General features: G+C 31.4%; 2 long non-coding RNA genes across 3 annotated transcripts in view; one reads left to right on the top strand and one right to left on the bottom strand.

The window, feature by feature from the left end:
• Positions 1-303: 303 nt before the first annotated feature.
• LOC148626312 (uncharacterized) overlaps positions 304-27,374 on the top strand; it is a 48,860-nt gene continuing 21,789 nt past the window's right edge. The window contains exon 1 of one of the 2 annotated variants that reach the window (XR_015920033.1): positions 304-605. This is a non-coding gene — a long non-coding RNA (uncharacterized LOC148626312). The remainder of the gene's footprint in view (positions 606-27,374) is intronic. The other variant, XR_015920032.1, reaches the window with a different exon arrangement.
• Positions 22,819-27,374, bottom strand: part of LOC148626313 (uncharacterized) — an 11,156-nt gene continuing 6,600 nt past the window's right edge. The window contains exon 3 of the long non-coding RNA XR_015920203.1: positions 22,819-23,855. This is a non-coding gene — a long non-coding RNA (uncharacterized LOC148626313). The remainder of the gene's footprint in view (positions 23,856-27,374) is intronic.

Raw genomic sequence — 27,374 nt, 5'->3', positions numbered from 1 at the left:
TGTGTACTATTTACAAGACGTTAGTCAAGATTTTACTATTAAATGAAAAATTGGGAGTACCCCTGATCATCTGGAAGAGTTGAAAACAATTCTGATAAGGGGCTATTTGATTTTGCACTCTGTGTAAATATCCTTTAAAAAGTTCAAGTTTTTATGTTAATGTATATTATATATATTAGTATTTCCCCTTCTAATATTTCTTGTGATGTACGATTTAGAGACAGATACGTACTAGATCTGTTAAAAAAATAAATCTAATTATAGTCCCTCGGACACCTGCATATTAAAATATTCCAATTTTACATGTTCAGTTGATGAGTAGTTTCTCCGGATCAATATAGATGAGTCTAAAATAATTCTAATAGGGGTGTTTATCATTTATCACAATAAAATTGATGGTCATGTGTGTTTCATTTTTTTTTTATTTCATCAAACATTTTCTAAAGATAATTTAAAGATAGAATTAACAATAAAGTGTTCAACGAACAGCGCAAATGCAGTTTAGAATGTTAATCATTGTAAGTTTTCAGTCACCTCTATGTTAGACTAACCCGAAATTACGCGGGTAAATGTGTGCCATTGCCTGAGAAGAAGGGAAAAGTTGTGTAAGTTATTTTATTATTCAAAATATGTCTAGCTTTTTGAATGTTTGTAATATTTTATTTCTTACAGATTTTAACATATTATTGTATACTGCTGTACCCACTTTCCGATGTATTATTAATATCCATTTTTGTATGGAACGTGCTTGGGTCAGAGGACAGATTGATTGATTGTTGGGTTTTAACGTCCGAGCAGCAATATTTCAGCTATATTCAGACAATGAACATGAAATGATGATGAAATAAAAAAGGGATGGGACACAAGGATAATAGGGTCGACAAATTTTGATTGCCACTAGAAAAAGGGAGGGATGGGTAAGGACGAGCAATTTAGCCTCCTGTGCCTGTGGCAGAGCGCAGATTCCAACTCCTATCGAATACCACAGCAGGGTTCTTCAACGTGCGAGGAACGTGACATCTTACCCAACACGGTGCACCACTATGGTTTGCGGTCAGGTTTTCCGTATTATAGCCTGACAACCGTAGCATGTGACACGCTAGGGGTACCCCATTCCACCACCTGTGGGGCACACATCCCAGTTGCTCTTTAGGCAGAGCGCTTAGGTTTCTGAGCACTATATAGTCGCCTTTTACAAGCTTAGTGCTGTTGCAAGCCTATTCTTTTATCACCCGGAACTGTACGGGGCTCAGAGGTTGCCGTCACTGAACCTGGCCTGTTTCACGAAAACAACAAAGGTCAGATTGCCGGTATTCCAGGTATTTTCAAGTTTTAAGCTAGAGTATTTCCAATTTTTCCAAAACCTCTGTATGCCATATTATTTAATCCCTTTTAGAAATTTAGAAAATACGCATGAAACCAATCAATCGATGTTGTTTTATATTTATAAAAATAAAATTCGGAAATTCTACTTCTCATTTCTGTAAACTATGTTATGTGCATTTCAGAGTCACCAATATTGTGCAAGATTGTGAGTCACAAAAATAGATGTACAATGTATTAAAGTCCATTCAAAATGTGAATTTGGACTTTAATGGCTACCTCTCTAACAATCTTGTCGGTAAAACATTTAAGGGTATCTTGTGTTTTTTTTCTAACTTGTAAATATATTCATGTAGGTATGGCAAGCCAAAGAGGACAAAAATCAATATTTTGTAATATTAGAAAATGAATTTGTAATATTAAAAAATCCCTTTGCAATATTGCAAAATCAGTCACATTTTTTAATAGCACAAAATGATTTTCTAATATTAAAAAATTGCAACTTAAAAGGACAAATCCATTTTCTAATATTAGAAAATCAATTTCATAAATTAAAAAATCTTTTTTTTTATGTTAGAAATTCAATTGAATTTGTAATATTAAAAAAGTGTTTTGTGATATTAGAAATCTAATTTGTAATATTAGAAAATGAATTTGTAATATTAAAAAATCACTTTTTAATATTAGAGAACACTTATATTTTCTAATATTACAAATTCATTTTCTAATATTATCAATTAATTTTCTATTATTAAAAATACATTTTCTAATATCACAAATTCCTGATTTAGTAATATTATAAAATATCACATATTTTGTAATATTACAAATTGAATTTGTAATATTAGAAAATGAATTTATAATATTTATGTGGATTGTAGTCTGCCTCAGCTAAAACTAAGGGTAAAAACATATGAATGTAACACAAACAACATAACGAAAATAAGATTCAATCGTATGAAAAGGGACTTAACTAAGCTTCCTAACCAAATTTTTAGCACCGATTTTCAGAAAAGTTTTGCTGCATTTTGAGTTTCTTCCAGAACAAAACGATGGTAAAATTACCAAACTATTGATTCAAAACATAACATTATTTAATAATAACATTTATTATGCTTGTTTGCATGATGAAGAAAAAATTGCAACTTTATTGGGGTAGAACACCGATACAATTCCAATTATTGTCGGATATATCAGCTAATGATCTAGTAAAGTAATTAACATAGTGTCTACTGTTGTGTCCTAACTGCCACTTATTGTGGTGGTTGACTCTGGTCTTATCAGAGCGGAATACTCCTTTTCTGGCCATTTTGACCGGGTTCTTGCCTCTGTGGGTCATTTTTGATCGAATGATGCTGCATCACTCAGTGGAAACAGTTATTAAATTCAGAACTAATGTAATATATTGAGGCTAAAAACCACTAATTCCACTTTCCATAGGCTTCTATGCTAATTTCACAATATTCAATGGCTTCTTTGGACTTTACCTTAACTTTAACCTGCAGAGGACTATATATCAGCATGATTCTACATATGTCAGCTCACAATCCTCAGAATGGCATGTGGGGTTAGCAGACTTGCAGTGCAGTACTGGTCACCGGAAGTGAAGGGTCTATAAATAGCATGGGAAATCCCAGTGTTTTCACAAGACAGGGGTATATTTAAAAATAATTATGGAGATTAGGCTTCACATCACAAGAAGCAAAATGCACCTATAAAATGTACAGAAATGTTTTTCCTTTCAGAAACTGTTTAAACTTTTTTCACAGCACTATGAGGAACAGGGGTAATTTCTGCGTAGGACTCTTTTTGCGTACGTTCCAAATGCTCATTGGTTGAATTGGTGGTCTGTAACCTATAGATAGGCAACTTGATAATGGTAATTCTTTTAATCATCGAACTCCTATGCATAATTCGAAGGAAAAAACATATTTCAACCCCAATGATATATCATGTTTGATAAGTTAACAAACTCAATTTAACCAATAAGCACTTAGGACGTACGCAAAAGTAGTCCTTCACAAAGTTTATATTGCTTGTGAACATGTATAGAGTGGATATCGAATCTGCACTAGTGTATCTTCAAATAGCAAAGAATCATATTGCTTATTTATACATAAACCTGTCAAAGAAACTTATTGAGTTTAATGTTCTGGTGAGTTTTATATGTTGATCTTTAAGTTTTGAAATGTCGGGAAATTTCCATTCTCTATTTTTAGCTCATTGACCTGTAGGAGGTGGTGTTTGTTGAAGTATAAAGAAGTAGACATAATATAATGTTTGCGAATAGTCAATAATGTGTACATACACCATTTATGTGGTATATAGTCTGCCTCAGCTAAAACTAAGGGAAAAATATATCATGAATGTAACACAAGCAACATAATGAAAATATGATTCATTCGTATGAAAAGAGACATGACTAAGCTTCCTAACCAAATTTTTAGCACCGATTTTCAGAAAAGTTTTGCTGCATTTTGAGTTTCTTCCAGAACAAAACGATGGTAAAATTACTATACTATTGATTCAAGACATAAAATTTATATGCTTGTTTGCATGATGGAGAAAAAATTGCAACTTTATTGGGGTAGAACACCGATAGAATTCCAATCATTGTCGGATATATCAGCTAATGATCTAGTAATGTCATAAACATAGTGTCTACTGTTGTGTCCTAACTGCCACTTACTGTGGTGGTTGGCTCTGGTCTTCTCAGAGCGGATTACTCCTTTTCTGGCCATTTTAGCCGGATTTCTTGCCTCTGTGGGGCATTTTTGATCGGTTGATGCTGCATCGCTCAGTAAAAACAGTTATTAAATTCAGAACTAATGTAATACAGGTAGGCAACTTGATAACGGTAATTCTTTTAATTATCGAACTCCTATGCATTATTCGAAGGAAAAAGCATATTTCATCCCCAATGATATATCATGTTTGATAAGTTAAACGAACTCAATTTAACCAATGAGCACTTAGAACGTACGCAAAAGTAGTCCTTCATAAAGTTTATTGCGCTTGTGATCATGTATAGAGTGGATATCGAATCTTTACTAGTGTATCTTCAAAAAGCAAAGAATCACATTCGCTTATTAATACATAAACCTGTCAAAGAAACTCGTTGAGTTAAATGTTCTGGTGAGTTTTATATGTTGATCTTTAAGTTTTGAAATGTCGGGAAATTCCCATTCTCCATTTTTGGCTCAACGACCTGTAGGAGTTGGAATTTGTTGAAGTACAAAGAAGTAGACATAATATATCAATATTATATAAATGTCGGAAAATTCCCTTTCTTTATTTTTAGTTCATTGACCTGTAGGGGGTGGTGTTTGTTGAAGTATAAAGAAGTAGACATAATATAATGTTTGCGAATAGTCTATTAGTGTGTACATGCACCATTTATGTGGTATATAGTCTGCCTCAGCTAAAACTATGGGAAAAACATCATGAATATAACACAAGCAACATAATGAAAATATGATTCATTCGTATGAAAGAGACATGACTAAGCTTCCTAACCAAATTTTTAGAACCGATTTTCAGAAAAGTTTTGCTGCATTTTGAGTTTCTTCCAGAACAAAACGATGGTAAAATTACTATACTATTGATTCAAGACATAAAATTTATATGCTTGTTTGCATGATGGAGAAAAAATTGCAACTTTATTGGGGTAGAACACCGATAGAATTCCAATCATTGTCGGATATATCAGCTAATGATCTAGTAATGTCATTAACATAGTGTCTACTGTTGTGTCCTAACTGCCACTTACTGTGGTGGTTGGCTCTGGTCTTCTCAGAGCGGATTACTCCTTTTCTGGCCATTTTAGTCGGATTTCTTGCCTCTGTGGGGCATTTTTGATCGGTTGATGCTGCATCGCTCAGTAAAAACAGTTATTAAATTCAGAACTAATGTAATACAGATAGGCAACTTGATAACGGTAATAAGGCAACTTGATAACGGTAATTCTTTTAATTATCGAAATCCTATGCATAATTCGAAGGAAAAAACATATTTCATCCCCAATGATATATCATGTTTGATAAGTTAACGAACTCAATTTAACCAATGACCACTTAGAACGTACGCAAAAGTAGTCCTTCACAAAGTTTATTGCGCTTGTGATCATGTATAGAGTGGATATCGAATCTTTACTAGTGTATCTTCAAAAAGCAAAGAATCATATTCGCTTATTAATATTTAAACCTGTCAAAGAAACTCTTTGAGTTTAATGTTCTGGTGAGTTTTATATGGTGTTTTATATCTTTAAGTTTTGAAATGTCGGGAAATTCCCATTCTCCATTTTTGGCTCAACGACCTGTAGGAGTTGGAATTTGTTGAAGTACTAAGAAGTAGACATAATATATCAATATTATATAAATGTCGGAAAATTTCCTTTCTTTATTTTTAGCTCATTGACCTGTAGGGGTTGGTGTTTGTTGAAGTATAAAGTATAAAGAAGTAGACATAATATAATACCATTTATGTGGTATATAGTCTGCCTCAGCTTTGGGAAAAAACATCATGAATGTAACACAAGCAATATAATGAAAATATGATTCATTCGTATGAAAAGAGCTTCCTAACCAAATTTTTAGCACCGATTTTCAGAGAAGTTTTGCTGCATTTTGAGTTTTTGGGTAGTGCTGCATCGCTCATGTTAACAGGAACTTAAGTTTGGTTTTAAACCAATAGTGTAATTGATTTTACCATCATTTTGTTTTGGAAGAAACTTAAAATGCAATAAAACTTTTCGGAAAATAGGAGCTAAAATATTTGGTTAGGAACTATGTTCCTCTTTTCAAGTTTTCTTTTTATATAATTTTTTTTTTCAAATTTTCGTTTTCCGCAATATTTCAAAAATTTAAACATATTTGCACGGTGGAAATCGATCATTCTACGTATTTTCAAGGACAAAAATAGAAAAAAAATCATCAAATAAAAATGCACATTTTTTTCAAATCATAATCACCAAATTTCAAAAAATGTCCCGAACGGGCTTCCATACAATGAATTGATAGTTCTGCCCCGAAAAAAGTTTTCCATCCATAGAGGATTTTAATTTTTTTACATGATTTTTTCAATTTTCGTTTTTCTCGCAATATTTCAAAAATTAAAACAGATTTGCACGGTGGAAATCGATTATTCTACGTATTTTCAAGGACAAAAATGGGAAAAATCATCAAATAAAAATGCACATTTTTTTCAAATCATAATCACCAAATTTCAAAAAATGTCCCGAACGGGCTTCCATACAATGAATTGATAGTTCTGCCCCGAAAAAAGTTTTCCATCCATAGAGGATTTTAATTTTTTTACATGATTTTTTCAATTTTGTTTTTCCGTCATCATTTCAAAAATTTAAACATATTTGCACGGTGGAAATCGATCATTCTACGTATTTTCAAGGACAAAAATGGAAAAAAAATCATTAAATAAAAATGCACATCTTTTTCAGATCATAATCACCAAATTTCAAAAAATGTCCCGAACGGGCTTCCATACAATGAATTGATAGTTCTGCCCCGAAAAAAGTTTTCCATCCATAGAGGATTTTAATTTTTTTACATGATTTTTTCAATTTTCGTTTTTCTCGCAATATTTCACAAATTTAAACATATTTGCACGGTGGAAATCGTTGATTCTACGTATTTTCAAGGACAAAAATGGGAAAAATCATCAAATAAAAATGCACATTTTTTTCAAATCATAATCACCAAATTTCAAAAAATGTCCCGGACGGGCTCCCGTACAATGAATTGATAGTTCTGCCCCGAAAAAAGTTTTCCATCCATAGAGGATTTTAATTTTTTTACATGATTTTCTTCAATTTTGTTTTTCCGTCATCATTTCAAAAATTTAAACATATTTGCACGGTGGAAATCGATCATTCTACGTATTTTCAAGGACAAAAATGGGAAAAAAATCATCAAATAAAAATGCACATTTTTTTCAGATCATAATCACCAAATTTCAAAAAATGTCCCGAACGGGCTTCCATACAATGAATTGATAGTTCTGCCCCGAAAAAAGTTTTCCATCCATAGAGGATTTTAATTCTTTTACATGATTTTTTCAATTTTGTTTTTCCGTCATCATTTCAAAAATTTAAACATATTTGCACGGTGGAAATCGATCATTCTACGTATTTTCAAGGACAAAAATGGAAAAAAAATCATCAAATAAAAATGCACATTTTTTTCAGATCATAATCACCAAATTTCAAAAAATGTCCCGAACGGGCTTCCATACAATGAATTGATAGTTCTGCCCCGAAAAAAGTTTTCCATCCATAGAGGATTTTAATTTTTTTACATGATTTTTTCAATTTTCGTTTTTCTCGCAATATTTCACAAATTTAAACATATTTGCACGGTGGAAATCGTTGATTCTACGTATTTTCAAGGACAAAAATGGGAAAAATCATCAAATAAAAATGCACATTTTTTTCAAATCATAATCACCAAATTTCAAAAAATGTCCCGGACGGGCTCCCGTACAATGAATTGATAGTTCTGCCCCGAAAAAAGTTTTCCATCCATAGAGGATTTTAATTTTTTTACATGATTTTCTTCAATTTTGTTTTTCCGTCATCATTTCAAAAATTTAAACATATTTGCACGGTGGAAATCGATCATTCTACGTATTTTCAAGGACAAAAATGGGAAAAAAATCATCAAATAAAAATGCACATTTTTTTCAGATCATAATCACCAAATTTCAAAAAATGTCCCGAACGGGCTTCCATACAATGAATTGATAGTTCTGCCCCGAAAAAAGTTTTCCATCCATAGAGGATTTTAATTCTTTTACATGATTTTTTCAATTTTGTTTTTCCGTCATCATTTCAAAAATTTAAACATATTTGCACGGTGGAAATCGATCATTCTACGTATTTTCAAGGACAAAAATGGAAAAAAAATCATCAAATAAAAATGCACATTTTTTTCAGATCATAATCACCAAATTTCAAAAAATGTCCCGAACGGGCTTCCATACAATGAATTGATAGTTCTGCCCCGAAAAAAGTTTTCCATCCATAGAGGATTTTAATTCTTTTACATGATTTTTTCAATTTTGTTTTTCCGTCATCATTTCAAAAATTTAAACATATTTGCACGGTGGAAATCGATCATTCTACGTATTTTCAAGGACAAAAATGGAAAAAAATCATCAAATAAAAATGCACATTTTTTTCAGATCATAATCACCAAATTTCAAAAAATGTCCCGAACGGGCTTCCGTACAATGAATTGATAGTTCTGCCCCGAAAAAAGTTTTCCATCCATAGAGGATTTTAATTTTTTTACATGATTTTTTCAATTTTCGTTTTTCTCGCAATATTTCAAAAATTTAAACATATTTGCACGGTGGAAATCGTTGATTCTACGTATTTTCAAGGACAAAAATGGGAAAAATCATCAAATAAAAATGCACATTTTTTCCGATCATAATCACCAAATTTCAAAAAATGTCCCGAACGGGCTTCCATACAATGAATTGATAGTTCTGCCCCGAAAAAAGTTTTCCATCCATAGAGGATTTTAATTTTTTTACATGATTTTCTTCAATTTTGTTTTTCCGTCATCATTTCAAAAATTTAAACATATTTGCACGGTGGAAATCGATCATTCAACGTATTTTCAAGGACAAAAATGGAAAAAAAATCATCAAATAAAAATGCACATTTTTTTCAGATCATAATCACCAAATTTCAAAAAATGTCCCGAACGGGCTTCCATACAATGAATTGATAGTTCTGCCCCGAAAAAAGTTTTCCATCCATAGAGGATTTTAATTTTTTTACATGATTTTTTCAATTTTGTTTTTCCGTCATCATTTCAAAAATTTAAACATATTTGCACGGTGGAAATCGATCATTCAACGTATTTTCAAGGACAAAAATGGAAAAAAAATCATCAAATAAAAATGCACATTTTTTTCAGATCATAATCACCAAATTTCAAAAAATGTCCCGAACGGGCTTCCATACAATGAATTGATAGTTCTGCTCCGAAAAAAGTTTTCCATCCATAGAGGATTTTAATTTTTTTACATGATTTTTTCAATTTTGTTTTTCCGTCATCATTTCAAAAATTTAAACATATTTGCACGGTGGAAATCGATCATTCTACGTATTTTCAAGGACAAAAATGGGAAAAATTATCAAATGCACATTTTTTCCGATCATAATCACCAAATTTCAAAAAATGTCCCGAACGGGCTTCCATACAATGAATTGATAGTTCTGCCCCGAAAAAAGTTTTCCATCCATAGAGGATTTTAATTTTTTTACATGATTTTTTCAATTTTGTTTTTCCGTCATCATTTCAAAAATTTAAACATATTTGCACGGTGGAAATCGATCATTCAACGTATTTTCAAGGACAAAAATGGAAAAAAAATCATCAAATAAAAATGCACATTTTTTTCAGATCATAATCACCAAATTTCAAAAAATGTCCCGAACGGGCTTCCATACAATGAATTGATAGTTCTGCTCCGAAAAAAGTTTTCCATCCATAGAGGATTTTAATTTTTTTACATGATTTTTTCAATTTTGTTTTTCCGTCATCATTTCAAAAATTTAAACATATTTGCACGGTGGAAATCGATCATTCTACGTATTTTCAAGGACAAAAATGGGAAAAATCATCAAATGCACATTTTTTCCGATCATAATCACCAAATTTCAAAAAATGTCCCGAACGGGCTTCCATACAATGAATTGATAGTTCTGCCCCGAAAAAAGTTTTCCATCCATAGAGAAGTTTAATTTTTTTACATAATTTTTCAATTTTCGTTTTCTCGCAATATTTCAAAAATTAAAACACATTTGCACGGTGGAAATCGATTATTCTACGTATTTTCAAGGACAAAAATGGGAAAAATCATCAAATGCACATTTTTTCCGATCATAATCACCAAATTTCAAAAAATGTCCCGAACGGGCTTCCATACAATGAATTGATAGTTCTGCCCCGAAAAAAGTTTTCCATCCATAGAGGATTTTAATTCTTTTACATGATTTTTTCAATTTTGTTTTTCCGTCATCATTTCAAAAATTAAAACATATTTGCACGGTCGAAATCGATCATTCTACGTATTTTCAAGGACAAAAATGGAAAAAAATCATCAAATAAAAATGCACATTTTTTTCAGATCATAATCACCAAATTTCAAAAAATGTCCCGAACGGGCTTCCATACAATGAATTGATAGTTCTGCCCCGAAAAAAGTTTTCCATCCATAGAGGATTTTAATTCTTTTACATGATTTTTTCAATTTTGTTTTTCCGTCATCATTTCAAAAATTTAAACATATTTGCACGGTGGAAATCGATCATTCTACGTATTTTCAAGGACAAAAATGGAAAAAAATTCATCAAATAAAAATGCACATTTTTTTCCGATCATAATCACCAAATTTCAAAAAATGTCCCGAACGGGCTTCCATACAATGAATTGATAGTTCTGCCCCGAAAAAAGTTTTCCATCCATAGAGGATTTTAATTCTTTTACATGATTTTTTCAATTTTGTTTTTCCGTCATCATTTCAAAAATTAAAACATATTTGCACGGTCGAAATTGATCATTCTACGTATTTTCAAGGACAAAAATGGAAAAAAATCATCAAATAAAAATGCACATTTTTTTCAGATCATAATCACCAAATTTCAAAAAATGTCCCGAACGGGCTTCCATACAATGAATTGATAGTTCTGCCCCGAAAAAAGTTTTCCATCCATAGAGAAGTTTAATTTTTTTACATAATTTTTCAATTTTCGTTTTCTCGCAATATTTCAAAAATTAAAACACATTTGCACGGTGGAAATCGATTATTCTACGTATTTTCAAGGACAAAAATGGGAAAAATCATCAAATGCACATTTTTTCCGATCATAATCACCAAATTTCAAAAAATGTCCCGAACGGGCTTCCATACAATGAATTGATAGTTCTGCCCCGAAAAAAGTTTTCCATCCATAGAGGATTTTAATTCTTTTACATGATTTTTTCAATTTTGTTTTTCCGTCATCATTTCAAAAATTTAAACATATTTGCACGGTGGAAATCGATCATTCTACGTATTTTCAAGGACAAAAATGGGAAAAAAATCATCAAATAAAAATGCACATCTTTTTCAGATCATAATCACCAAATTTCAAAAAATGTCCCGAACGGGCTTCCATATAATGAATTGATAGTTCTGCCCCGAAAAAAGTTTTCCATCCATAGAGAAGTTTAATTTTTTTACATAATTTTTCAATTTTCGTTTTCTCGCAATATTTCAAAAATTAAAACACATTTGCACGGTGGAAATCGATTATTCTACGTATTTTCAAGGACAAAAATGGGAAAAATCATCAAATGCACATTTTTTCCGATCATAATCACCAAATTTCAAAAAATGTCCCGAACGGGCTTCCATACAATGAATTGATAGTTCTGCCCCGAAAAAAGTTTTCCATCCATAGAGGATTTTAATTCTTTTACATGATTTTTTCAATTTTGTTTTTCCGTCATCATTTCAAAAATTTAAACATATTTGCACGGTGGAAATCGATCATTCAACGTATTTTCAAGGACAAAAATGGAAAAAAAATCATCAAATAAAAATGCACATTTTTTTCAGATCATAATCACCAAATTTCAAAAAATGTCCCGAACGGGCTTCCATACAATGAATTGATAGTTCTGCCCCGAAAAAAGTTTTCCATCCATAGAGGATTTTAATTTTTTTACATGATTTTTTCAATTTTGTTTTTCCGTCATCATTTCAAAAATTTAAACATATTTGCACGGTGGAAATCGATCATTCAACGTATTTTCAAGGACAAAAATGGAAAAAAAATCATCAAATAAAAATGCACATTTTTTTCAGATCATAATCACCAAATTTCAAAAAATGTCCCGAACGGGCTTCCATACAATGAATTGATAGTTCTGCCCCGAAAAAAGTTTTCCATCCATAGAGGATTTTAATTCTTTTACATGATTTTTTCAATTTTGTTTTTCCGTCATCATTTCAAAAATTTAAACATATTTGCACGGTGGAAATCGATCATTCTACGTATTTTCAAGGACAAAAATGGGAAAAAAATCATCAAATAAAAATGCACATCTTCTTCAGATCATAATCACCAAATTTCAAAAAATGTCCCGAACGGGCTTCCATACAATGAATTGATAGTTCTGCCCCGAAAAAAGTTTTCCATCCATAGAGGATTTTAATTTTTTTACATGATTTTCTTCAATTTTGTTTTTCCGTCATCATTTCAAAAATTTAAACATATTTGCACGGTGGAAATCGATCATTCTACGTATTTTCAAGGACAAAAATGGGAAAAAAATCATCAAATAAAAATGCACATTTTTTTCAGATCATAATCACCAAATTTCAAAAAATGTCCCGAACGGGCTTCCATACAATGAATTGATAGTTCTGCCCCGAAAAAAGTTTTCCATCCATAGAGGATTTTAATTCTTTTACATGATTTTTTCAATTTTGTTTTTCCGTCATCATTTCAAAAATTTAAACATATTTGCACGGTGGAAATCGATCATTCTACGTATTTTCAAGGACAAAAATGGAAAAAAAATCATCAAATAAAAATGCACATTTTTTTCAGATCATAATCACCAAATTTCAAAAAATGTCCCGAACGGGCTTCCATACAATGAATTGATAGTTCTGCCCCGAAAAAAGTTTTCCATCCATAGAGGATTTTAATTCTTTTACATGATTTTTTCAATTTTGTTTTTCCGTCATCATTTCAAAAATTTAAACATATTTGCACGGTGGAAATCGATCATTCTACGTATTTTCAAGGACAAAAATGGAAAAAAATCATCAAATAAAAATGCACATTTTTTTCAGATCATAATCACCAAATTTCAAAAAATGTCCCGAACGGGCTTCCGTACAATGAATTGATAGTTCTGCCCCGAAAAAAGTTTTCCATCCATAGAGGATTTTAATTTTTTTACATGATTTTTTCAATTTTCGTTTTTCTCGCAATATTTCAAAAATTTAAACATATTTGCACGGTGGAAATCGTTGATTCTACGTATTTTCAAGGACAAAAATGGGAAAAATCATCAAATAAAAATGCACATTTTTTCCGATCATAATCACCAAATTTCAAAAAATGTCCCGAACGGGCTTCCATACAATGAATTGATAGTTCTGCCCCGAAAAAAGTTTTCCATCCATAGAGGATTTTAATTTTTTTACATGATTTTTTCAATTTTGTTTTTCCGTCATCATTTCAAAAATTTAAACATATTTGCACGGTGGAAATCGATCATTCAACGTATTTTCAAGGACAAAAATGGAAAAAAAATCATCAAATAAAAATGCACATTTTTTCCGATCATAATCACCAAATTTCAAAAAATGTCCCGAACGGGCTTCCATACAATGAATTGATAGTTCTGCCCCGAAAAAAGTTTTCCATCCATAGAGGATTTTAATTCTTTTACATGATTTTTTCAATTTTGTTTTTCCGTCATCATTTCAAAAATTTAAACATATTTGCACGGTGGAAATCGATCATTCAACGTATTTTCAAGGACAAAAATGGAAAAAAAATCATCAAATAAAAATGCACATTTTTTTCAGATCATAATCACCAAATTTCAAAAAATGTCCCGAACGGGCTTCCATACAATGAATTGATAGTTCTGCCCCGAAAAAAGTTTTCCATCCATAGAGAAGTTTAATTTTTTTACATAATTTTTCAATTTTCGTTTTCTCGCAATATTTCAAAAATTAAAACACATTTGCACGGTGGAAATCGATTATTCTACGTATTTTCAAGGACAAAAATGGGAAAAATCATCAAATGCACATTTTTTCCGATCATAATCACCAAATTTCAAAAAATGTCCCGAACGGGCTTCCATACAATGAATTGATAGTTCTGCCCCGAAAAAAGTTTTCCATCCATAGAGGATTTTAATTTTTTTACATGATTTTTTCAATTTTGTTTTTCCGTCATCATTTCAAAAATTTAAACATATTTGCACGGTGGAAATCGATCATTCAATGTATTTTCAAGGACAAAAATGGAAAAAAAATCATCAAATAAAAATGCACATTTTTTTCAGATCATAATCACCAAATTTCAAAAAATGTCCCGAACGGGCTTCCATACAATGAATTGATAGTTCTGCCCCGAAAAAAGTTTTCCATCCATAGAGGATTTTAATTCTTTTACATGATTTTTTCAATTTTGTTTTTCCGTCATCATTTCAAAAATTTAAACATATTTGCACGGTGGAAATCGATCATTCTACGTATTTTCAAGGACAAAAATGGAAAAAAATCATCAAATAAAAATGCACATTTTTTTCAGATCATAATCACCAAATTTCAAAAAATGTCCCGAACGGGCTTCCGTACAATGAATTGATAGTTCTGCCCCGAAAAAAGTTTTCCATCCATAGAGGATTTTAATTTTTTTACATGATTTTTTCAATTTTCGTTTTTCTCGCAATATTTCAAAAATTTAAACATATTTGCACGGTGGAAATCGTTGATTCTACGTATTTTCAAGGACAAAAATGGGAAAAATCATCAAATAAAAATGCACATTTTTTCCGATCATAATCACCAAATTTCAAAAAATGTCCCGAACGGGCTTCCATACAATGAATTGATAGTTCTGCCCCGAAAAAAGTTTTCCATCCATAGAGGATTTTAATTTTTTTACATGATTTTTTCAATTTTGTTTTTCCGTCATCATTTCAAAAATTTAAACATATTTGCACGGTGGAAATCGATCATTCTACGTATTTTCAAGGACAAAAATGGGAAAAAAATCATCAAATAAAAATGCACATCTTTTTCAGATCATAATCACCAAATTTCAAAAAATGTCCCGAACGGGCTTCCATATAATGAATTGATAGTTCTGCCCCGAAAAAAGTTTTCCATCCATAGAGAAGTTTAATTTTTTTACATAATTTTTCAATTTTCGTTTTCTCGCAATATTTCAAAAATTAAAACACATTTGCACGGTGGAAATCGATTATTCTACGTATTTTCAAGGACAAAAATGGGAAAAATCATCAAATGCACATTTTTTCCGATCATAATCACCAAATTTCAAAAAATGTCCCGAACGGGCTTCCATACAATGAATTGATAGTTCTGCCCCGAAAAAAGTTTTCCATCCATAGAGGATTTTAATTTTTTTACATGATTTTTTCAATTTTGTTTTTCCGTCATCATTTCAAAAATTTAAACATATTTGCACGGTGGAAATCGATCATTCTACGTATTTTCAAGGACAAAAATGGAAAAAAATTCATCAAATAAAAATGCACATTTTTTTCCGATCATAATCACCAAATTTCAAAAAATGTCCCGAACGGGCTTCCATACAATGAATTGATAGTTCTATCCCGAAAAAAGTTTTCCATCCATAGAGGATTTTAATTTTTTTACATGATTTTTTCAATTTTGTTTTTCCGTCATCATTTCAAAAATTTAAACATATTTGCACGGTGGAAATCGATCATTCTACGTATTTTCAAGGACAAAAATGGAAAAAAATCATCAAATAAAAATGCACATTTTTTTCAGATCATAATCACCAAATTTCAAAAAATGTCCCGAACGGGCTTCCATACAATGAATTGATAGTTCTGCCCCGAAAAAAGTTTTCCATCCATAGAGAAGTTTAATTTTTTTACATAATTTTTCAATTTTCGTTTTCTCGCAATATTTCAAAAATTAAAACACATTTGCACGGTGGAAATCGATTATTCTACGTATTTTCAAGGACAAAAATGGGAAAAATCATCAAATGCACATTTTTTCCGATCATAATCACCAAATTTCAAAAAATGTCCCGAACGGGCTTCCATACAATGAATTGATAGTTCTGCCCCGAAAAAAGTTTTCCATCCATAGAGGATTTTAATTTTTTTACATGATTTTTTCAATTTTGTTTTTCCGTCATCATTTCAAAAATTTAAACATATTTGCACGGTGGAAATCGATCATTCAATGTATTTTCAAGGACAAAAATGGAAAAAAAATCATCAAATAAAAATGCACATTTTTTTCAGATCATAATCACCAAATTTCAAAAAATGTCCCGAACGGGCTTCCATACAATGAATTGATAGTTCTGCCCCGAAAAAAGTTTTCCATCCATAGAGGATTTTAATTCTTTTACATGATTTTTTCAATTTTGTTTTTCCGTCATCATTTCAAAAATTTAAACATATTTGCACGGTGGAAATCGATCATTCTACGTATTTTCAAGGACAAAAATGGAAAAAAATCATCAAATAAAAATGCACATTTTTTTCAGATCATAATCACCAAATTTCAAAAAATGTCCCGAACGGGCTTCCGTACAATGAATTGATAGTTCTGCCCCGAAAAAAGTTTTCCATCCATAGAGGATTTTAATTTTTTTACATGATTTTTTCAATTTTCGTTTTTCTCGCAATATTTCAAAAATTTAAACATATTTGCACGGTGGAAATCGTTGATTCTACGTATTTTCAAGGACAAAAATGGGAAAAATCATCAAATAAAAATGCACATTTTTTCCGATCATAATCACCAAATTTCAAAAAATGTCCCGAACGGGCTTCCATACAATGAATTGATAGTTCTGCCCCGAAAAAAGTTTTCCATCCATAGAGGATTTTAATTTTTTTACATGATTTTTTCAATTTTGTTTTTCCGTCATCATTTCAAAAATTTAAACATATTTGCACGGTGGAAATCGATCATTCTACGTATTTTCAAGGACAAAAATGGGAAAAAAATCATCAAATAAAAATGCACATCTTTTTCAGATCATAATCACCAAATTTCAAAAAATGTCCCGAACGGGCTTCCATATAATGAATTGATAGTTCTGCCCCGAAAAAAGTTTTCCATCCATAGAGAAGTTTAATTTTTTTACATAATTTTTCAATTTTCGTTTTCTCGCAATATTTCAAAAATTAAAACACATTTGCACGGTGGAAATCGATTATTCTACGTATTTTCAAGGACAAAAATGGGAAAAATCATCAAATGCACATTTTTTCCGATCATAATCACCAAATTTCAAAAAATGTCCCGAACGGGCTTCCATACAATGAATTGATAGTTCTGCCCCGAAAAAAGTTTTCCATCCATAGAGGATTTTAATTCTTTTACATGATTTTTTCAATTTTGTTTTTCCGTCATCATTTCAAAAATTTAAACATATTTGCACGGTGGAAATCGATCATTCAACGTATTTTCAAGGACAAAAATGGAAAAAAAATCATCAAATAAAAATGCACATTTTTTTCAGATCATAATCACCAAATTTCAAAAAATGTCCCGAACGGGCTTCCATACAATGAATTGATAGTTCTGCCCCGAAAAAAGTTTTCCATCCATAGAGGATTTTAATTTTTTTACATGATTTTTTCAATTTTGTTTTTCCGTCATCATTTCAAAAATTTAAACATATTTGCACGGTGGAAATCGATCATTCAACGTATTTTCAAGGACAAAAATGGAAAAAAAATCATCAAATAAAAATGCACATTTTTTTCAGATCATAATCACCAAATTTCAAAAAATGTCCCGAACGGGCTTCCATACAATGAATTGATAGTTCTGCCCCGAAAAAAGTTTTCCATCCATAGAGGATTTTAATTCTTTTACATGATTTTTTCAATTTTGTTTTTCCGTCATCATTTCAAAAATTTAAACATATTTGCACGGTGGAAATCGATCATTCTACGTATTTTCAAGGACAAAAGTGGGAAAAAAATCATCAAATAAAAATGCACATCTTCTTCAGATCATAATCACCAAATTTCAAAAAATGTCCCGAACGGGCTTCCATACAATGAATTGATAGTTCTGCCCCGAAAAAAGTTTTCCATCCATAGAGGATTTTAATTTTTTTACATGATTTTTTCAATTTTGTTTTTCCGTCATCATTTCAAAAATTTAAACATATTTGCACGGTGGAAATCGATCATTCAATGTATTTTCAAGGAAAAAAATGGAAAAAAAATCATCAAATAAAAATGCACATTTTTTTCAGATCATAATCACCAAATTTCAAAAAATGTCCCGAACGGGCTTCCATACAATGAATTGATAGTTCTGCCCCGAAAAAAGTTTTCCATCCATAGAGGATTTTAATTCTTTTACATGATTTTTTCAATTTTGTTTTTCCGTCATCATTTCAAAAATTTAAACATATTTGCACGGTGGAAATCGATCATTCTACGTATTTTCAAGGACAAAAATGGAAAAAAATCATCAAATAAAAATGCACATTTTTTTCAGATCATAATCACCAAATTTCAAAAAATGTCCCGAACGGGCTTCCGTACAATGAATTGATAGTTCTGCCCCGAAAAAAGTTTTCCATCCATAGAGGATTTTAATTTTTTTACATGATTTTTTCAATTTTCGTTTTTCTCGCAATATTTCAAAAATTTAAACATATTTGCACGGTGGAAATCGTTGATTCTACGTATTTTCAAGGACAAAAATGGGAAAAATCATCAAATAAAAATGCACATTTTTTCCGATCATAATCACCAAATTTCAAAAAATGTCCCGAACGGGCTTCCATACAATGAATTGATAGTTCTGCCCCGAAAAAAGTTTTCCATCCCATAGAGGATTTTAATTTTTTTACATGATTTTTTCAATTTTGTTTTTCCGTCATCATTTCAAAAATTTAAACATATTTGCACGGTGGAAATCGATCATTCAACGTATTTTCAAGGACAAAAATGGAAAAAAAATCATCAAATAAAAATGCACATTTTTTTCAGATCATAATCACCAAATTTCAAAAAATGTCCCGAACGGGCTTCCATACAATGAATTGATAGTTCTGCCCCGAAAAAAGTTTTCCATCCATAGAGGATTTTAATTCTTTTACATGATTTTTTCAATTTTGTTTTTCCGTCATCATTTCAAAAATTTAAACATATTTGCACGGTGGAAATCGATCATTCTACGTATTTTCAAGGACAAAAATGGGAAAAAAATCATCAAATAAAAATGCACATCTTTTTCAGATCATAATCACCAAATTTCAAAAAATGTCCCGAACGGGCTTCCATACAATGAATTGATAGTTCTGCCCCGAAAAAAGTTTTCCATCCATAGAGGATTTTAATTCTTTTACATGATTTTTTCAATTTTGTTTTTCCGTCATCATTTCAAAAATTTAAACATATTTGCACGGTGGAAATCGATCATTCTACGTATTTTCAAGGACAAAAATGGGAAAAAAATCATCAAATAAAAATGCACATCTTTTTCAGATCATAATCACCAAATTTCAAAAAATGTCCCGAACGGGCTTCCATACAATGAATTGATAGTTCTGCCCCGAAAAAAGTTTTCCATCCATAGAGGATTTTAATTTTTTTACATGATTTTTTCAATTTTGTTTTTCCGTCATCATTTCAAAAATTTAAACATATTTGCACGGTGGAAATCGATCATTCAACGTATTTTCAAGGACAAAAATGGAAAAAAAATCATCAAATAAAAATGCACATTTTTTTCAGATCATAATCACCAAATTTCAAAAAATGTCCCGAACGGGCTTCCATACAATGAATTGATAGTTCTGCCCCGAAAAAAGTTTTCCATCCATAGAGGATTTTAATTCTTTTACATGATTTTTTCAATTTTGTTTTTCCGTCATCATTTCAAAAATTAAAACATATTTGCACGGTCGAAATTGATCATTCTACGTATTTTCAAGGACAAAAATGGAAAAAAATCATCAAATAAAAATGCACATTTTTTTCAGATCATAATCACCAAATTTCAAAAAATGTCCCGAACGGGCTTCCATACAATGAATTGATAGTTCTGCCCCGAAAAAAGTTTTCCATCCATAGAGAAGTTTAATTTTTTTACATAATTTTTCAATTTTCGTTTTCTCGCAATATTTCAAAAATTAAAACACATTTGCACGGTGGAAATCGATTATTCTACGTATTTTCAAGGACAAAAATGGGAAAAATCATCAAATGCACATTTTTTCCGATCATAATCACCAAATTTCAAAAAATGTCCCGAACGGGCTTCCATACAATGAATTGATAGTTCTGCCCCGAAAAAAGTTTTCCATCCATAGAGGATTTTAATTCTTTTACATGATTTTTTCAATTTTGTTTTTCCGTCATCATTTCAAAAATTTAAACATATTTGCACGGTGGAAATCGATCATTCAACGTATTTTCAAGGACAAAAATGGAAAAAAAATCATCAAATAAAAATGCACATTTTTTTCAGATCATAATCACCAAATTTCAAAAAATGTCCCGAACGGGCTTCCATACAATGAATTGATAGTTCTGCCCCGAAAAAAGTTTTCCATCCATAGAGGATTTTAATTCTTTTACATGATTTTTTCAATTTTGTTTTTCCGTCATCATTTCAAAAATTTAAACATATTTGCACGGTGGAAATCGATCATTCTACGTATTTTCAAGGACAAAAATGGGAAAAAAATCATCAAATAAAAATGCACATCTTTTTCAGATCATAATCACCAAATTTCAAAAAATGTCCCGAACGGGCTTCCATACAATGAATTGATAGTTCTGCCCCGAAAAAAGTTTTCCATCCATAGAGAAGTTTAATTTTTTTACATAATTTTTCAATTTTCGTTTTCTCGCAATATTTCAAAAATTAAAACACATTTGCACGGTGGAAATCGATTATTCTACGTATTTTCAAGGACAAAAATGGGAAAAATCATCAAATGCACATTTTTTCCGATCATAATCACCAAATTTCAAAAAATGTCCCGAACGGGCTTCCATACAATGAATTGATAGTTCTGCCCCGAAAAAAGTTTTCCATCCATAGAGGATTTTAATTTTTTTACATGATTTTTTCAATTTTGTTTTTCCGTCATCATTTCAAAAATTTAAACATATTTGCACGGTGGAAATCGATCATTCAACGTATTTTCAAGGACAAAAATGGAAAAAAAATCATCAAATAAAAATGCACATTTTTTTCAGATCATAATCACCAAATTTCAAAAAATGTCCCGAACGGGCTTCCATACAATGAATTGATAGTTCTGCCCCGAAAAAAGTTTTCCATCCATAGAGGATTTTAATTCTTTTACATGATTTTTTCAATTTTGTTTTTCCGTCATCATTTCAAAAATTTAAACATATTTGCACGGTGGAAATCGATCATTCTACGTATTTTCAAGGACAAAAATGGGAAAAAAATCATCAAATAAAAATGCACATCTTTTTCAGATCATAATCACCAAATTTCAAAAAATGTCCCGAACGGGCTTCCATACAATGAATTGATAGTTCTGCCCCGAAAAAAGTTTTCCATCCATAAAGAAGTTTAATTTTTTTACATAATTTTTCAATTTTCGTTTTCTCGCAATATTTCAAAAATTAAAACACATTTGCACGGTGGAAATCGATTATTCTACGTATTTTCAAGGACAAAAATGGGAAAAATCATCAAATGCACATTTTTTCCGATCATAATCACCAAATTTCAAAAAATGTCCCGAACGGGCTTCCATACAATGAATTGATAGTTCTGCCCCGAAAAAAGTTTTCCATCCATAGAGGATTTTAATTTTTTTACATGATTTTTTCAATTTTGTTTTTCCGTCATCATTTCAAAAATTTAAACATATTTGCACGGTGGAAATCGATCATTCTACGTATTTTCAAGGACAAAAATGGAAAAAAATTCATCAAATAAAAATGCACATTTTTTTCCGATCATAATCACCAAATTTCAAAAAATGTCCCGAACGGGCTTCCATACAATGAATTGATAGTTCTATCCCGAAAAAAGTTTTCCATCCATAGAGGATTTTAATTTTTTTACATGATTTTTTCAATTTTGTTTTTCCGTCATCATTTCAAAAATTTAAACATATTTGCACGGTGGAAATCGATCATTCTACGTATTTTCAAGGACAAAAATGGAAAAAAATCATCAAATAAAAATGCACATTTTTTTCAGATCATAATCACCAAATTTCAAAAAATGTCCCGAACGGGCTTCCATACAATGAATTGATAGTTCTGCCCCGAAAAAAGTTTTCCATCCATAGAGAAGTTTAATTTTTTTACATAATTTTTCAATTTTCGTTTTCTCGCAATATTTCAAAAATTAAAACACATTTGCACGGTGGAAATCGATTATTCTACGTATTTTCAAGGACAAAAATGGGAAAAATCATCAAATGCACATTTTTTCCGATCATAATCACCAAATTTCAAAAAATGTCCCGAACGGGCTTCCATACAATGAATTGATAGTTCTGCCCCGAAAAAAGTTTTCCATCCATAGAGGATTTTAATTTTTTTACATGATTTTTTCAATTTTGTTTTTCCGTCATCATTTCAAAAATTTAAACATATTTGCATATTTGTAAAAGTGTTCAGCATGATGAGATCTATCTCTGGTCAAGTTTTGGTTTTAATCCGTTAAGCCATGTTGGAGTTATTGCCCCTTTTCAACGATTTTTGCTGTTTTTTAATATTTTTTTCTTTCAAAAATTTTCTCCTCTGACACTATTTGACCAATTGAAACCACACTTGGTATGAATGTTTCTTGGGACATCCTGCATAGAACTGTTGTGGGGATTTTTTATTTGTCGAAAAACATGGCCGCCGTGACTAAAATAGAACATAGGGGTCAGACAGTAGTTTTTCACATATATTTCCAAAACCGTTAGGTTTAGCTAAATTTTGACGTGGATAAAAGTTTTCAGCATGATGAGATCTATCTCTGGTGAAGTTTTAGTTTTAATCCGTTAAGCCATGTTGGAGTTATTGCCCTTTTTCAACGATTTTTGCTATGTTCAATGTTATTTCTTTCAAAGATCTTCTCCTCTGACACTACTTGACCAATTGAAACCAAACTTGGTATGAATGCTCCTAGGGATATCTTGCATAGAACTGATGTGAGGATCCATTAAAAAAAACTGGCCGCTATTACTAAAAATAGAACATAGGGGTCTGACAGTAGTTTTTTGCATATATCTCAAAATCGTTAGGTTTAGCCAAACTCTTTCAGTTGCTGAAATGATCCTTATTATAAGGCCTTCAAAAGTCTTTAGGGATCAAAGTTGTCAGTTGACTCTTTGTTGAACATTGTAGTTGACAACCTTTGCATGTTTGTACTTTATATATTCCCACTGTTTTCTGCCATTACGGTGTCAAAGTTGACATGAATGCTGAAACAGTAGATGGAAATGATTCTTTTTACTCAATAGTTAGTGCTACATTTCATGTTTGTGAGGAGGTAAGTCGCAATAAAAATTAAATACTTGGCAACGGAATCAGAGAATCACCAGTTGTCGAATAAAAGCCCAGCCAATAGAGGAAAAAGTTTCATCGATTAAGCATGCAGCTGATACTGTTCAGAACAACTAGGCTTTTCTAAGCCATTGACATGTTTTCTTTCCATGACGAAACCTCTCATTACTTCGTACTTCTTCAGAAATTTGCCAGGTACTACTGTTGAGCTACCATGTAAATTACCTACAATTGACAGACAGAAAATTCTTTTGTGTACTGTGTTCAACAAGCAGAAATACAATATCAGTGGTGTGCTGATATATGTGAGCAGGCATTGTCAACCGTTTTCTATGCATACTAGAGCGTCTGTTTTCAGTTACACATTCTGCGGTTTGTTGGCTATTATGCTGTACTCTGCCGTGTTTTAATTCATCATTAGGAAAAAAAATTGGGAAATGGGAGTCTTTGATATATGTTGGTAGATACAGATTTATATACAGTCACTCCTATTTAACAAATGCTTATAGGAAAACAATCCAACTGTGCTTACGAAGTTCCATACTTCTGTGTAAGACATATAGCCGTCTGGAGCTGTTTTTGGAGAGCATTTTTGTGGTTGTATTAGGTAACACGAATGTCTCGAAATACCTAAAGTATTTTGGCATGCCGCATAGAACATTTGACAGTTGTATGAGCCGTTCTCTCACATTGGGCAATCATTAAAATTAAAATCATCAAAAAGCAATAAAAGCAACCGCGGATAGAAAATGAAGAAATTTTAAGAATGGGCATTTATAATTAGCCTCTAACTAAAAGGAGAACAATTTAAAGAAACTTTGCGAGCACGCTCACAATACCCAACACACAAACATTTACACACTGAAGTATATTCAATCATTTACATGTAAGTAACCAAATAAAATATTGCCCATTGACCGATGTATGTGAAAAACGTCTAAGATATTATTGTTACTAATCATTCCCTATAGTTTGAAGTAAATCGGTAAAAAACGGAGGCGTTACCTAAGCCAGAAGACGTTATGACGGACGCACGGACACAGGTACGCCCGTACGGACAGATACTTGAACGGATCAGAACATCAAATATCTGCAACTTTTCGTTGGATATAATAAACAAGTGTCTTCGATTATAAGTTAAGGCTTTAAGACCTTTTCCCGCGTTTTTGCGTTTTAAAAAGACAGCATTTCGAGCAATAAAGGAGCGAATCAACCACGATCTTAGGTTTGCAAAAATAGATAAATATGTTCTTGTGACGAAAACATAAGTTTTTTGTATGTTTATAGGGCAAAAAAATGCCGGTCGTTTAATGTGGGAACCCCCAAAAAATTTGTTTTTTTTTTACAAAATAATGCGTTTTTCCTAAATTCTAAAGAATTTCTAGAAGGTAAATTTAAAAATGAATAAAGCTAAGATTTAAATTGATTAAAAAGAAATTTTGATATAATTTTAAAATATGGTTTATTTTTAAACGACGCTTTTATTTAAATGTTATATGATTTTGAAATACTCATTTTTTGCAGTTTTTGCAGTTGTGACCACTTCCCAGTTTTTGGACCAAGCAATTCTGAAAGTACGATTAGAGACCTTTCCAAAGATATATAATATAGCCATGTGTTAGATAGGTGCATTAAAACCTCGAAATCCCTTGTTCGGTACTCGCCTAATATACAGTCCCTGACACAGTTCTAAAAGATGAAAAGATATTGCGGTATCTGAAGGTACATGTATATAAAATAATTTTTAAATAAAAATGTAATATTTGTTTGAAAAATTGTTTTGTAAATTTAATGTCAAAAGTCAAACTGTATTTATAAGTCATCCCGATTTCAGGAACTTCCCGTAGCCAAGTTTTGCCGTTTAGTTGAATATTGTAGTTTTTTTGTACATGTACTTTTAGATCTTTGATACTGTAGTGACATGTAATGCATGTGACAAGTAATGTTGAATAAATACCATTAGTAACCACTTGCAGCCATAACTTGTGCTTGCAGAAATATACAGAATGTATTAGAGTCACATAATTTTGCTAATCTTGAATAAGAAAATAAGACAAATATTTTTTTGTTTCAAAATAGTCCGAATGGATGGCCTTTTAAAAAGCTAATCTTGTAATATATTTAAAAAAGTTAAAACCCCTTCGAAAGATCACCTCCCGTTTAGGAATCTCTAGGTCGAACCGCCGTTGACATCTTTTTCACGTGCACAATGTATGCGCAATTTAAAGCGGAAGAATACTCGTAGAATTCTCGGAAGTAATTGTATATTAGGTTTTGCAATGTAGTACATTCAAGGGCTAATAAGCTTTTACCCGTACAATACGTCATATTGTACTGGTTAAAGTCCGCAATTGGCCTTGTGTATTTGACTAGTTAGTCAATGAAATTATAATTTTGTAAGGTTTTCCATATTGGCCTAGTTATTTGTCCTCGGCTAAAAATATAGGACTTCGTTTACCCTTCAGTCCAATATGGCTAGCCTCGGACCAATGACTACGCCGATATCGAAAACCTGACGCAGTAATACGATGTACTATACATCTGGTATGAAATACGAAAATTTCGAATGTAATTCATGTGAATTGTCATTCCTAGCAATTATTCCCTCCCGATTTGAGTGGGGCATACGCCAAGCACTTCATCCCTTAGGTCCTCGCCTGGTGTATTTAATATATGACTTTAAGCAAAGACGTTACGCCCGCTATTGCGGCTGTGTCGAAAAAAAAACACACCTATCTAAACTATAAATGACTATTGAAAACAATCAAAACTGTGCTTATGTGAAAGCTGTATACTGTTGGAATCGGGACAAATTATAATTTCTGAATATTTGTCGCACATGGTAATTCTAAATCTTTATTATCAATTAAATTTTCTGAAAACCCGTAAAAAAATTCCGTATGTCAGGTGATCTAACAATGTAATTTTACTCAGGAATGTTTTCTTCTCGGTTTTGAAAATAACACTTTTTTTTATTTCTGCATCATTGATTTGCTCAAATTTTTTTTAAAAGAATGTAAATAAAATTAGGTTTTTGACAAAGTACATTTACAATGCATGTTGATGGATTTGATGATAATGAGCAGAATGATTATCGTTTATGTCTTTGATGAAGAGTAACAAATAATTAATGAATTGATATAAACTATTGAGGAAACACTAATTATATTAATGAAACAACACAGAAAATTTATGGGACAATAAATATCCAAGCTGTGTACCAAAGCTGATATCTAGATGAAAAAGGGGAGGGAAGATGAGAAAATTGCTGTTACCAACATGTCCGACCGCGGCAACATGCACTTCAGTGTGAGATGACTAGAAAGTAACCTGGAAGCCACGTACTCTTTGCACGAAGATGTTTACCAAATGCTTGAATTTTTAATAACATATTTGTCCAGTGTGGTGCACGCGGTTTTTTCAACAAACGGTCGGCATTCCAATGGGAACAAATTGTGCTCCTCCACTTGCTGACCTATTCCTTCACTCATATCAGGCTGACTTTATAGCTGATTTGATCCGAAAGAAAGACTATCGTTTAGCTAGATCCTTTAATCTCAGTTTCTGCTATGTAGATGATGTATTATCTTAAAACAATCCTTATTTCGAGGATTTGATACATCGCATCTACCCCATAAAACTTGAGATAAAGAATACTACAGACACTGTGAAGTCAGCCTCATTTCTTGACCTACACTTAGAAATCGATGGTAAAGGAAAACTATTGACCAAACCTTACGACAC

This window comes from Perna viridis, chromosome 2 (assembly GCF_037379345.1).
Source record: "Perna viridis isolate PV_CMFRI_1.1 ecotype Kerala chromosome 2, ASM3737934v1, whole genome shotgun sequence".
NCBI classification, from domain to species: Eukaryota; Metazoa; Mollusca; class Bivalvia; order Mytilida; family Mytilidae; genus Perna; species Perna viridis.
This window is presented reverse-complemented; position numbering and strand designations above follow the sequence as displayed.